The sequence below is a fragment of the Chiloscyllium plagiosum genome, unplaced genomic scaffold (genome assembly GCF_037043375.1).
Source record: "Chiloscyllium plagiosum isolate Xiang-an unplaced genomic scaffold, Cpla_swu_hap1 HiC_scaffold_27, whole genome shotgun sequence".
NCBI lineage: Eukaryota > Metazoa > Chordata > Chondrichthyes > Orectolobiformes > Hemiscylliidae > Chiloscyllium > Chiloscyllium plagiosum.
This window is the reverse complement of record NW_028270165.1, coordinates 25,003,624-25,014,833: the sequence shown is the minus strand read 5'-3', so window position 1 is coordinate 25,014,833 and position 11,210 is coordinate 25,003,624.

Here is an 11,210-nt window from a genome sequence, read left to right as displayed (position 1 = left end):
GGATGCAGACAAGGCTGAGAGACTTGAGTCAGTTTTCATTGGAAAGAAGAAGGCTAAGAGGGGATTTGATAGAGACATACAAGATTATCAGAGGATTAGAGAGGGTAGACAGTGAAAATCTTTTTCTTAGGATGATGTACGAGAGGGCATAACTGCAAATTGTGGGGTGATAGGTTTAAGACAGATGTCAGAGGCAGGTTCTTTACTCAGAGAGCGGTAAGGACATGGAATGCCCTACCTGCCAATGTATTCAACTCAGCCACATTAGGGAGATTTAAACAATACTTAGATAAGCACATGGATAATGATGGGATAGTGTAGGGGGATGAGCTGAGAATGGTTCACAGGTGGGTGCAACATCGAGGGCCAAAGGGCCTGTTCTGCGCTGTATTGCTCTACGTTCTATGTTCTAAGAAATATTTCATAGCAGCATTAAAAACAACAACTGAAAGACAACCAACTCACAGAAGAAACCCAGCAAACCATCAGACAGGTAGTCTCACTAATATCCAGCAGAAAGAAGGAAGGAAACACACTCAATACATAAGAAAGGAAAGCTCTAGAAAAACTAAAACAAGTTATCCTACCTGCAGACAAAGGAGGCTTGACAGTCATTTTAAATCAAAGAGACTAAAATGAGAAAGCGAAAGTTCTACTTGCAGATACCAACACTTACCAACAAATGGTGGTAGATCCCACCACACAACTGGAGACCCGAATCAGTCCTACTCAAGAAACGTCAGAAATCTGGAGAAATAAATCAGATCGAATTCCAAAAAATTAAACAACATGTATCCTGCACACTATGTTTCTACCAATTGCCCAAAATTCACAAACCAGTCGCCCCCTCAGACCCACAGTTTCGCTACCTGGAACACCAACTTACAGATTGGCCAAGTAGTTACACTAACATCTAAAGCACACTGTAGAAAACTCATGCCACTCCATCCACGCCACCCAATAATTCCTGAAGCCCATCAAAGACACCAAGATAGAAGAGGATGAAATAATGGTCTCCTTTGATGTAACAGTCCTGATCCCATCCATTTACCTCAACCTGGCCAATGAAACACTGACTAAACTATTAGAAGAACCAAAACTAAATACTCCAAACACCACCAACTTCATCAGCAAGGGCAGTTCTACCCATTTCACCTTCAAAAACAAAACCCACAGACAAATCAACGGAGTACCCACGGGATCTCCGATATCAGGGTTCTTAGCTGAGGCAGTACATAGAACATAGAAAAGTACAGCGCAGAACAGGCCCTTTGGCTCACGATGTTGTGCCGAGATTTAATCCTAATGTAAAATATCGTACCTTAATTTTCTCACCCCTCAACTCACTGCTATCCATGTGCATGTCCAGCAGTCGCTCAAATGTCCCCAATGACTCTGCTTCCACTACCACAGCTGGCAACGCATTCAATGCATTCACAACTCTGCGTAAAAACCTACTTATGACATCTCCTTTATACCTTCCTCCTAAAATATCTTCAAACTATGACTTCTCATATCAGTCAATCCTGACTTGGGGAAAAGTCTCTGGCTATTGACTCTATTTATTCTTCTCATTATTTTATACACCTCTATCAGGTCTCCTCTCTTCCTCCTTCTCTCCAGAGGGCAAAGTCTGAGCTTATTCAACCTTTCTTCATAAGGCATGCCCTCCAGTCCAGGCAGCATCCTGGTAAACCTTCTTTGCACCCTCCAAAAAGCCTGTGTATCTTTCCGATAGCAGGGCGACCAGAACTGAACAAAATATTCCAAGTCTGGTCTCACCAGGGTTTTGTAGAGCTGCAGCAAAACCTCACGTCGCTTAAACTCGATTCCCCCGTTAATGAAAGCCAAAACACCATATGCTTTCTGAACAACCCTATCCACTTGGCTGGCAACTTTGAGGGATCTATGAACTTGCACACCTAGATCCCTCTATTCCTCCGCACTGCCAAGAATCCTGTCTTTAATCCTATATTCAGCATTCGAGTTCGACCTTCCAAAATGCACCACTTCGTATTTATCCAGGTTGAACTCCATCTGCCATTTCTCAGCCTAGCTCTGCATCCTGTCTATGTCGCGCTGCAGTCTGCAGTAGACCTCTATACTATTGACGACACCTCCAACCTTTGTGTCATCTGCAAATTTACTAACCCACCCCTCAACCTCCTCATCCAAGTCATTTATAAAAACTACAAAGAGCAGAGGCCCAAGAACAGAGCTCTACGGGAACCCACTCAACACTGTCCTCCAGGCAGAATACTTTCCATCTAGAAACACTCGCTGCCTTCTGTCAGCCAGCCAATTCTGAATCCAGATAGCCAAATCTCCCTGTATCCCACACTTCCTGACACTATGAATGAGACTACCATGGGGAATCCTATCAAATGCCTTGCTGAAGTCCATATACACCACATCCACTGCGCGACCGTCATCGACCTGTCGACACCTCCTCAAAGAACTCAATAAGATTTGTGAGGTGTGACCTGCCCCTCACAAAGCCATGCTGACTGCCTTTAATCAAACTATGCTTTGCAAATAGTCATAAATCCTATCCCTCAGAATTCTTTCCAAAACTTTGCTGACCTCAGACGTAAGACTGACTGGCTTATAATTGCCAGGGATTCTCCTATTACCCTTCTTGAAAAGAGAAACAACATTCGCCTCCTTCCAATCCTCTGGTGTGACTCCTATGGCGAGTGAGGAGGCAAATAGCCTCACCAACGGCTTAGCCACCTCCTTTCTCGCTTCTCGGAGCAGACTAGAATAAATCAGTCTGGCCCTGGGGACTTATCAATCTTAATGTTTTCTAAAATTTCTAGCACATCAACTTCACCAATCTTGATCTGGTCATGACTGTATCCCAGCTCCTCTAAGTTTTCAACTACAACAAGTTCCCTTTCCTTGTTGAAAACCGAAGCAAAAAAAAAACTCATTTAGGGCTTCCCCTATCTGCTCAGACTCCACGCACAAGTTCCCTCCGCTATCCCTAATCGGCCCTACCTTCTCCATGACCATTCTCTTATTCCTCAAGTCCGAGTAAAATGCTTTTGGGTTCTCCCTAATCCTTCTTGCTAAGCCTTCTCCGTGCCCCCTCCTGGATCTCCTCAGTCCAATTCTGAGCTCCTTTCTAGCTGGCCTGTACTCCTCTAAAGCTGTGCTAGATCTTTGCTTCCTCCACTTGATGTAGGATGAGAAGTTCCTCTGTCCTCTTCATCCAAGTTTCCCTAATCTTATTCCTTCTTACCTGTCTCTGTGGAACAAGTGTGTGCATCAATCGCAACAACTGCTCCTTAAATAGTGTCCACATGTCTGCTGTGCCATTTTTGTAGAACAATTGCTCCCAGTACTTCCCAACTCCTGTCTGATAACGTCATAATTTCTTGAACAAACAGCTCTACCAACTATCCAAACCAAACTTTGGGCCCACTACATGGATGACACCTTTGCCATCACTAAACGAAACAAATTAGAGGAAACCTTCAAGAACATCAATAATCTTACTAGCAAAAAATCCACTAACGAAGACGAAAGCAACAACAAACTGACATTCCGAGATGTCGCAGTAGAGCGAACAGCCAATGGGGAACTTCAAACCAACACCTGCAGGAAAATAATGCACATGGATAAAATACTGAACAACCGAAGCAATCATTCCAACACCCACAAACGAAGCTGCCTTAGAACATTATGTCAACGAGCCACTGCACACGACAGCACAGAAAAACTATGAAGAACAGAGGAAATCATTTGTATAGTGTATTCAAAAAGACCAGGTGCCCAATGAACACAGTCCGCCGATTTTCCAGCAACAAATCCCCAAAATTAGACAAAACACGTCCAGAAACCCGAGCCACTCTCCCCTACATCAAAAATATCTCTGGAATGACTCCCAGACTATTCAGACCTCTTGCCATCATGGTAGCCCACAAACCCACCAACATTAAAACAGCAGCAAATGAACTTGAATGACCCCGCAAAGACCACAAGCAAAAATAATGTCATTTACAAAATACCTTGCGAGAAATGTAACAATCAGTATATTGGATAAACAGGCAGACCTACATCTAGAACCTCAACCTGAGCTACAAATCTTCAAAACCTCACTAAGATAATACATTTATTAACACAAGGGTGTTTCACTCTGAGGAACGCCACGCAATTGCAATCCAATGCGCACCATAACATGTGTGCTTGTGCGTGTGTGTGTGTACGTGTGTGAAAGAAAGAGTTGGTGTGTGTGCATGCATATGTGCGCATGTATGTGTGTGTTTGCTGGGTGTTCGTGCGTATGGCCACGTGTGTTTCTGTTTTGACGCTGCTGTGAGCTACTCTTTGTCTTTTTATGATTGAACACCCGATGGCTTTCACCTTCCACAATCCCCTGTGCAGTAGCATGGGTAGGCCAGCAGCTGGTGGCATTGCATCAGTTGAATCAAAAGGGAAAAATTGACACAGAGAGCGATACCCTCTGTCTCTTCCTCTCTCTTCCTGTCCCTTTCTCCTTCTCACACTCTCAGTGTACTTCTGACCCCTTCACCCTTTCACCTTCTCTCTGTGCCTCTCATTCTGCCTCTCTCTCTCTCCTATCTCCTTTTCACTTTTCCTTTGATTTCTCTGTTTATTTCTCTCTTTTTCTTCCAAACATCCTTTCAACTTCTGTCTGCTCTTCTCTCTCCTCCTCTCTCTCTTTTTGTCTCTCACTGTCTTTATCACTCGATCCCTCCCTTTCCCTTCCCTCCCACTAATACTCTCTTCCTCACTCACTCACTTTCTCGATCCCAATCTCCCATGAGCTCTCTCACTGTCTCTCGCCATATTTCACTCAGTGCCTTTCACTGTCTCTCCTTTGCTCTTCGTCTTTCTCCCTCTCGCTCTTTCCCTTCTGCTTTTTGTCTCACACACTCTCATTCTCGCTTTCCCCCCTCTCGCTCTCGCTCTCGTTCTCTACCTGTCACCCTCTGACGTTCTCTCCATCATTTCCTTGGTCTCTGCTTTTCTCTCTATCTCTTACTTTCTTCATTACTCTGTCCTTCCCTCTCCCATTTCTCTCTCACTCCTATTCTCTCCGTTCCTCTTCCCTCTCTCGGGCTCTTTCTACTATACCGCTCTCTCTCTGTGTTACTCACCCCATTCCTCCCTGTTTCCATGTTCCTTTTTCTTTAACTGCCTCCCTCGCAGTCCCTCCCTCTCTGCCTCTCTCTCACTCCGTCCTGCTCTCCCTCTCCATCTCCCTCTCCCTCCCTGTCTCTTTAATCCCTCGAGTCTGACTCACCATTCGGAAAGATCATGTTTTGCTGAATGTAATTAACCTCCGACTTCCTGTGAGTCGGTGTGGAAGGGAGATGAGAAAACAAACATCAGAAGCAAAGAGCGACTATGAGAAAGGACGGACAGCATTTATGAAACTGTCCTGAGTGTCAGTCAGCTGCTTATTGTTAACAATCTGGTGCTGGAAAACACTGTCCTCTTCTCTTTATCGCTTCACAATTGAAAGGTAATTGATTGGATGCAAATTAACTCGACTCGACCTTTCTACGTTTTCTGCACAGGACATAGCTGGGCAATTGCCCAAATTGATGAGTAAATATCCGAATTGTAGATAAACTGGCAGAGCTTGGTTCATAGCCTGACCAGTCTGGAATTCGGACGATCAGTGTTACTGCTGGAATGCTGACAAAACGCTGCGCTTTCTCAATATCCAGTTCCTTCAGCTGTTTCCTGATAATAGGGCGAGTGAATTAAGTTAGTTCAAAACTGGCAGCCGGGAGGCTGAGGTGTTGATGAAAGAGGCCACGATGAGAAGTTATGAAAGTTATGCCTATGTGACCAGCCAATAATGGAGACAAAATAATACTTTTCACTATACGTATGTACACGTAACAATACTACATCGAATCAAATCAAAACAATGGATCATCAAGTAGATACTTCTCGTTGAGGATGGAAGCAAACACTTCTGCTGTGTTCTTGGAATGATGTCCTGTGTTCCCTCTTTTCTGAGTCTGGAAGTATTTATGCACCTGCCTCCTTCTGCTATTGCTCTAGATTTTCAACTCTATTTCCAGCCCCCTCGGCAGTACCGTTCAATTAAGGCCTGATCTGCTTTTTAGGTGATCTCTGAGCTATGTCAAATCCAATCTGAATTCACCGATGGTGCGGCAATGGTCTGTGGGCCCACGCCTACACGTTTCCCCTAGAAGTGGACTGCAGTCTCATCCCAAACTTCCAAAGGTAACGACCATCAGCCGCACCGCCACACTATTCCCGGACAAGGGCCCGGGATCCTACGTGCACTTGTACGCAACCAACGACCTGCTGCACCAACACTGCACTGTTGACTTGACAACAGGATTCGTCCTCACCGAGACTATGTTCTCTAGCAATATCCTGTGGTCCTACGTCGAAATATTCCCTTAACAATGGAAGATTAGAGGGGATTCGAGGAAGGCAGTCATTGAGATTGTGATAAGTAGATAGAGAGTGCAAGGGAGAGTAAAGGAGAATGGGGAGGAACAGACAATGAAAGAGAAAGACAAAGTGAGAGGACGAGATAGGGATAGTTCAAGGATGGGAGTAATTAATGGAGAGAGAGATGTCAAGGAAGAGAGATGTGTTGTGCCATGACCAGATCAGAGGGAGTGACACCAGATGTGGAAGCAAGGACAGACTGACTGAAATCCAGTTGCTGAGCTCAGCCCCTGTCCCCTACACTTCCCTGAGTACCGGGACTTGGAATCCAGTCAGACTCGACCCAGCTCAGCTTCTTCAACAAAAAGGAAAAAGAAGAGAAAAATGAGCTCTGCTGTTTCATTTTTATAAAAAAAAACAACATTTTTAGTTTTTACAATTTTAATTTAAATATACAGTAAGTGGAACGGTGCCTTTTCTCATTGGCCTCTAAGTTGAGTCAAACATTGAAATGTATCTATCAAATTTGCGTGGTAAAAGTCGGAAACGAGGACTGCCTCAGCCTGTAACCATTGGGAGAGGCTGTTTCATTGTTGCAAACATTGAACCGAAATGAGAAAATCTTCGATGGATTGATTAAGTTGAGCAAAGGGATATTTCAACATATTCTTCAGCTGCTCTCTGAAGTTGATCTCGGTCATGGCGGTGTTTGTGCAGCAACTGAGGAGCTGCAGCATGAAGCTCAATTGCTGCAAGAACCAATCCAGAGCTATGGTCAATAATATAAATCCGAATACATACAGAAAGCACCAGTAACGTTGATCAAAGCAGGATGAAATTAGCCGAGATCACAAAAAGGTAGAATTATGGATGTTTTTGATTACTGTGTCACAGTGTCCCCACAGTTGTGTTCATTAGCAGAATTAGGAGAAATGGGAGAATCGGGATTATAATACATTGCAGGAACGCGAGTTCGGCCCAGGCACGTGATAACTTGACCTTTATTGTTGCATGACAAAACCAGGGATATCGAATTGTGAGCATAAAATACCAGAAAGAGTTCTTTAACCAGGTCAGCTTCGTCACTATTCACAGAACCATAGCTGCCTTTTTCTCACTGCAACATTTCTTTTTCAGCTTCTGGCAAAGAATGGTCACAAATCGATCAAAGGTGGAAGTGACGATGAAGCAGCCAGAAAAGCCATTGCCTGCGTAAAGCATGACGGCATAGACTTTACACAGGCGGATGTAATACAGGACATAAAACAATCAGAAGGTTTCTCAAACTCGGATTTAAAATAACTAACAAAATATCCAACGTTGCCATGGCCACCAGGTAACGACAGAAACGTGGAGGCAATCCATAATCTTTATACAGCAGGACGAAAGTCGTCATTACTTTGTGACGCAAAAATGCGAGATACTGAATCCATTACTAAGGTGTGATATAAATCAGATAAACACTCCCATTCCAAATACACAGGCACTCACCCATAAGACCAAACGATTTCCAGAGAAATCCCACAATCTCAATCACTCTAGAACAGCCATAGTTCACTGTTTTTCAGTTCCTGCTTCGGATGGTGAAAACTTTGCCTTACTAAAGGACTGTATTCCAGTTCCTTGAAGACAAACCGAGTTTGGAATTTTCTGTTTTTCGGTCTCGTTTAAGTTCGATCCTCTGTGAAGAAAAAAATGAAAGCGCTGGGAAAACGTGCTCATCCCTTTTACGGACTGAGCCAACTCTTTCACCCTGAGACTCCCTTGTGGTTTGGAGGGTTCCTTGGCGGAAGATGAGGCGCTCTTCCTCCAGTCGTCGTGTTGCCAAGATCTGGCGATGGAGGAGGCCAAGGACCTGCATGTCCTTGGCGGAGTGGGAGAGGGATTTAAAGTGTTCAGCCAAGGGACGGTTGGGTTGGTTGGTGCTGGTGTCCCAGAGGTGTTCTCTGAAACGTTTCGCAAGTAGGCGGCCTATCTCCCCAGTGTAGAGGAGGCTACATCGGGTGCAACGGATGCAGTAAATGATGTGTATGTGCATCCACCTAGGAACCCTCCAACCACACGGAATGAATGCAGATTTCCCCAGCTTCCTCATTTCCCCTCCCCTCACCTTTTCTCAGTCCCAACCCTCTGGCTCAGCACTGCCTTCTTGACCTGCAATCTTTTTCCCGACCTCTCCGCCCCCACTCCCACTCCGGCCTATCACCCTCACCTTAACCTCCTTCCACCTATTGCATTCCCAACACCCCTCCCCCAAATCCCTCCTCCCTACCTTTTATCTTAGCCTGCTTGGCACGCCCTCCTCATTCATTGAAAAATACTGTCTGTTATAGAATGTACAGGAGAACGACGGTTAAAGAAAAATCCAGAGGATGACGGTTATGGAAAGATCTAGAAAATGCTCCAAGCTACATCCAGGACTACCTGCAATAACCTACGGTGGAGAACTTTGTCAAACGCCGTACTGAAATCCACATACACCACATCAACTGCTTTTTCCCTCATCCACCTGTTTGCTCACCATCTGAAAGAACTCAATATGTTTAGTGAGGCAAAACCGTATTGACTATCCCTAATCAACTTGTTCCTCTCCTGATGACTATAATTCCGATCTCTTATAACAATTTCCAACACTTCACTCACAGCCAAAGTAAGGCTTACTGGTCTATAATTAATAGGGTTGCCTCTAAATCCATCATTAACAGGGGGACAACATTTGCTCTCCTCCTTTCTTCTGGCACTATTCCTGTAGACAATGACAACATAAAGATCAAGCTTAAGGCTCAAAGAAATCTCCCCTGGTTTCCCAGAGATCCTAGGATAAATCCCATACGAATCAGGGGACTTATATATTTCACTCGTCCCAGAATTGCTCACACCTACTACTTGTGAACCTCAATCCTATCTCGTCTACTGGCCAGTATTTCAATATTCTCTTCAACAACATTGCCTTTTTCCAGTGTGAATATTGACGAAAATTATTCATTTATCACTTTCCCCATCTTCTCAGACTCCATGCACAACTTCCCATTACTATCCTTGATTGGCCCTAAACTTTTTCTGGACATTCCTTATTCCTGATATACCTCTGGAAAGCTTCATGGTTTACCCTAATTGTACGTACCCAGACGTACTTTCCATGTTCCCTCCCGGACCTTCTTAGCTTGCTCTTCAGGTCTTTTGTCACTGACTTGTAAATCTCAAGCGCTCTAACTGACCCTTCACGTCATATGCTAACATAAGTCTTCTTCCTCCTCTTGACAAGAGATTCAAATTCTTTTGAAAACCACGGTTCCTTGCTTGACCACTTCCTCCCTGCCTGACGGGAACATACTTATCAAGGACACGCAGTAGTTGTACTATAAACAAGCTCCACACTTCAATTGCGCGGAACCCTTGCAGTTTCCTTCCCATCGTTTGTATCGTAAATCTTGACTAATCGCATCATCATTGCCTTTCCGCCAGCAATACCTCTTGCCTTCGTTATTCACCTATCCCTTCCATTGCTAAAATAAACATAACCAAGTTAAGGTCATTATCACCAAAAGTACTCAGCTACCTCCAAATCTAACACCTGGCCAGCTTCATTACCCAGTGGCTTGTCTACGTACTGTGTGAGAAAAACGTCCTGCAGACATTCGAAAAAAATATGTCAAGGATTCGAAATATAGAGCTTCCAGTTAATATTTGGAAAGTTAACGTACCCCATAACAACTACCCTGTCACTCTTGCTCCTCCTCAGAATTATGTTTGCTATCCTTCCCGCTACACCTCTGGAACTACTCAGAGAACTATGAAAAACTCCCAACACGTGACGTCTCCTTTCCTATTTCTAACGTCAGCCCATACTATCTCAGGAGACGAGTCATCAAACGGTCATTCTGCCACATTTATACTGTGTGTGACGTACAATACCACACCTACCCCTCTTTTACTTTTTGCGATGTTCTTATTGAAGCATTTGAATCCCAGAACCTGCAACAACCATTTCTGTCCCTGCTCTGTCCATGTCTCTGGAATAGCCGAACTTCAAAGAACTTGGTACCAGCCAATGCTGCAAGTTCACCCATCTAATTCCAGATGCTCCTGGTGTTGCTTAACAGTGAACCCTTTCGCTTTGAAACCTCATTTCAGACCTCATTACTCTCCACCTAATGGAGACTGGTACTATAACTTAGGTTCCCAAGCCCCTGCTGAATTAGTTTATACCTTCCCGAAAACATTAGCAAATTCCAATCCCCCGCAGGCTATTGTTACCCGTTGGTTCATGTGCAAAACTAAATGTTCGCAGAAGACTCACCTATTGCAGAATGAGGATAAATTATCCAGGTATTCGAAATCATCCTCCTGCACTATCCCTGCAGCAACGTGTTCAGCTCCTCTCTCTCTCTCTCTCTCTTCCTCGTCTCGCTAGCACGTGTGATCGGTAACTAATCACAGAAAACTAACATTCAGGTCGAGTTCATTGATTTTCTACCTCAAATGCCCATCCCTTCTCTGACCTATGTCGTTAGAAACTATTCTGAACACGACTTGGGAGTGCTACCCCTCCCCTCAAGAATGCCAAAACAAAGTCCGAGACACCATGAACCCTGGGACCTGAGAGGCAGCACTCCTACCGTGAGTCTCTCTTATTTCGACAGAACCGCCTATCTATTCCCTGAATTATGGAGTCCCCAATGACTAATGCTCTGCTCATCTTCCCCTTACTTTCCCCTTACTTTCTGAGGAACAAGGACATATTCTGTGCCAGAGATGTGTAACCCATAGCTTACCCCGGTAAGTCATCCCCACAACAGTAT